The sequence below is a fragment of the Xiphias gladius genome, chromosome 17 (genome assembly GCF_016859285.1).
Source record: "Xiphias gladius isolate SHS-SW01 ecotype Sanya breed wild chromosome 17, ASM1685928v1, whole genome shotgun sequence".
Taxonomy (NCBI): Eukaryota; Metazoa; Chordata; class Actinopteri; order Istiophoriformes; family Xiphiidae; genus Xiphias; species Xiphias gladius.
This window is the reverse complement of record NC_053416.1, coordinates 53,144-57,063: the sequence shown is the minus strand read 5'-3', so window position 1 is coordinate 57,063 and position 3,920 is coordinate 53,144.

The window sequence follows — 3,920 nt, the reverse complement described above, 5'->3', positions numbered from 1 at the left end:
AGTCAAACTGAATCTGAAGGAGACAAACTTCCTCTCAACCCCCCGACAACCTGACACCACCCACACCCACACCCCCCTCCCTCTAGTCTTTTAAGTTTTCTGTCTGAGACAGTAAGATAGGCGTCCTGCAGGTCTTAGACTCTGATCATGAAAACTCAGCATCACAGGTTCGAGTCCGGCTGCAGGTCTCTGTTGTGTCAGGTCTGAGATTTTCACTGTACTCTGTCTGATAAAGACATGAAATCCTCCCAAAATACTTCTGTAAGTAAGAATCAAAATGTCACCAGATTCAACACTGAGCAGCAGAACTTCATGTCTTCAGGCTTTTATAAATCTAAACACATCTATTATTTTATTTTTATTGTTTTAAAAGAATGAACTCAATCATACAGCCTTACGCTCCTTCTCGGCCACTGCATTCCTCCAAGGACCGTTGTCTGGTATTGCCATCCCTGCACACAAGGCAATCACAGTCCAGACTGTTCTTGTTTGTGGTTCCATGATGGTAGAACGAGCTACCAAATATTATCCGAGCAGGGGTGTCCTTCTTTATCATCAAGAATCTTTTGAAGACTCATCTCTTCTGAGAGCCCCTCCTCTCCAAACACCTCTAACACTCCGACAGGCCTAACTAGGTCTTACTATGCACTTTTGGTTCATTTCTTTACCTGATCTCCTTGCACTTTGTCTTATTGAACAGATTTCGTACTTAATTCAAGATCTCCTAATGTATTGAAGCTGCAGTGTTGTCCCTCACTTGGAAGTCGCTTTGGATAAATGTGTCCGCGAAATGAGTCAATGTAAATGCTAATGAATGTAAACTCCTGGTGTCATATCTAATTCTCGCAGGTCTGACGCTGTGTTCACTATGGGGTTTTCACCCAAATGCAGATTTTAAATTTAAACCAAATTCATAGAAAATGGTCCAAATCAAACATGAGTGAAGTCTTGTTTCCCTCCACTGCTGCTGTGTGAATACGAGCTGGTCAAAAGCTGGTGGAGCTGATTCTCCAGTCGCTGCCATTGAGCCAATGCAGAAGAAGAGGACACAGCGAGATGAGGCCACAAAAAGAGCTCCAGTCAAACCTCCAACAATGGAAACCTTGTGGAGAACATGATGGATATCTGACTATTCTGTCGGTTTCATGTTTTAATGTGAGGAAGGTTCCGGTCTCCTCATGGCTCCACACAGATCTAATGGTTTCCTCGCTTCATGCTTCATGTATGTCAGTGGTTTTATTGATGCACTAAATTCTCCATCTCAGACAAGAGGAAAATAGGTTTTTTTGCGATATTGCAAGAATTTTTCGGCTTTGTCGTTTTTCCACTATGCACAAACTGAAAATCAGAATAAACACAGGTTGATGGAAAATCACCGACTGACAGCAGTTTACCTGCCGGATAAACTACCAACCAATCAGAACTGTCTCTTAGAGTGGCCAAGATGTTTACAGGTTGTTAGACGTCATCTTGACTAAGGCTCAGGAGGTAGAGCAGGTCATCCAATAACCGGAGGGTCGTCAGTTTGATCCCTGTCTCCCCTTCGGGTCCTCATGTTGAATAGTTACTGAACCCCAAATTGCCCCCAATGTATCATCGGCGTGTGAGTGTGTGTATATGAATAGAAAAGCACTGTATGTATGGAAATAGCTCTGTATGAATGTGTGTGGGAATGGCTGAATGTGGCATGTAGTGCAAAGCGCTTTCAGTGGTCGATAAGACTAGAAACTTACTATATAAGTGCTGTCCTTTTAGTCTTAAAATCAGCAGATTTCTTTGCTCTGAGCTTTCAGTCAGATCACATGATATCAGTGTTGGAAAGTAACTAAGTACATCTACTCAACTACAATTTTTAGGTCCTTGTACATTACTTGAGCATGTCCATTTTCTACTACTTAATACTTGTACTCAGGGGTTAAAGTGGGCCAAGATGATCCAGAAGGGCATTCAGGCACCTTCAGTTAATAAGTACCTAAATCTGAGTATCCAGAGTGAGAGAGATGAGCACACACACTCACAGAGGCAGGAGAGAAGCCCCTCCCCACAGATCATCACACAAGGCGATGGTCTTTTTGACATCATTGCTGCAGAAGAAGCAATGTCCAGGAACACATAAAAGACTTTATGTTATAAATTCATGAGATTATTGTAAAGATCAGCTCTGCGACCATCAAAAAATCCATAGTGTGTTTACCAGCCCTGTCAGTCTCTTTACTGGCCCTCTCTGTGCTGTGTGCCTGTCATTCAGAGTCCGCTACTAGTTACTTTTCAGATTAAGATTTCACATAACAAATTTAGAATACATTTAAAGAACAGTAGTGTCTGGTTGGGCCCTTGTCACATATTAGAGTCTCTGAGTTATTTTCAGCTCCAGCAAAGAGACATTTCACCTCTAAACTTCATTGGTTTCATTTCAATAACCGTTCATGGCACAAAAATCAAATTATATAATATCTCACCACAAATCATAGATTACAGATTAGATTAGAGATATTTTAAAAGTGATGTATCCAGTGACCCTCTGGAGGGGCCCGATCCCTAGGTTGGGAACCAGTGGACTAAACTGTCTAACTGTATATAAAGTAATTGAAAAGCAGCTCCACCTGGAGCAGCTCCAACAGTAAAATTATCTGATAATAAAATAGATAATAATATTAGTATTTATCAAAAGTAATAATATCATTAGTATCAGTCACAGGGGGCGAGTACTTTTACTTTTGATACTTCAGGTACATCTAGCTGATGATACTTGTGTACTTTGAATGAAGGACTTTTGCTTGTAATGAGGTATTTTTAACTTGTGGTACTGGTACTGGTACTTCAGTAAAATGATGATTAAAGTTTTCACTGAACTGACAGAGCTGTTGACGTTGACATGTAGATGAATCTGCTTATGAGCTCTGGGTGGGATGTCTATGATTTAATGGATGAAATAAACTCAGATGATCAACACTTTAAGAGAAACTTGAAAAAATGAGGAAGAACTTTTAGTCCACTGACTCACGGTTTCAGGAAACAGAGACAGATGGACGAAGCTTTTCTAATATTCAGCACATTTCTGAACTTCTCTTTGTTTCACAACACAACAGGAAGTAGGAGAAAACTACAGGCAGAGGGGCGGGGTCAGACTGGCGGGGCGTAGTCTGACAGGGGGGCTGGGCTAAGTGAGGACACCACTTATAAATTGTTCTGACTGAAGATCTGTGGACCTTTTTAATATGCTGCTCAGACCTATTTTTGTTTAGTTTTTTATTTTTATTTTGAATCTTTTTATGTTTTAAAATATACTTCCTTATGTCTATATTTCATGTCTGTTTTTTGTCTTTTATAGTGAAGCTCTTTACTTTTGAGTTGATATAAGTCAGATCTTGTGTCATTAGTCAGGTTTGCAACCAAGTGAAACACACATCGTTTTTTTTATGAGAAAAGCAAAAAAGCTAACAAAAACTATTCTCCCCTGAGAGCAGGTAAACCCAGGTTCACACCTACAGCATCATTCACACCTGACACCCCTGGATCAGGAGCCTCAGACAGCAGTAGGTGTTTTAGTCTGTTAACTCTGATATGAGCTTCAACTCAAATTTAAATCTCCAACAGGCAGAAACAACTTGCTGAACTCAGAATCCAGTCCAGTATGAGAACTGGATTTCTCATTCTGGACTGGAATTACCTTCTTTCATTACTGTCTTTATTCTCAACAAATTGCTTGTAGTTTACAGATAAACTCAGTGACACAACGATGTTCATTTGATGTTGGGACTGTTTGTATTTGCTTATGTTATTAAATACAGTTTTGTTATTATTATTTCTATTCATTGTCTTTTAACGTCCATGTTTTTATGTCATCAAAACGAGATGGTGCATCTCAGAGTTGTTCACTACATTTGATTTTTTTGTTTTTTAATAATGATGGTTCATTA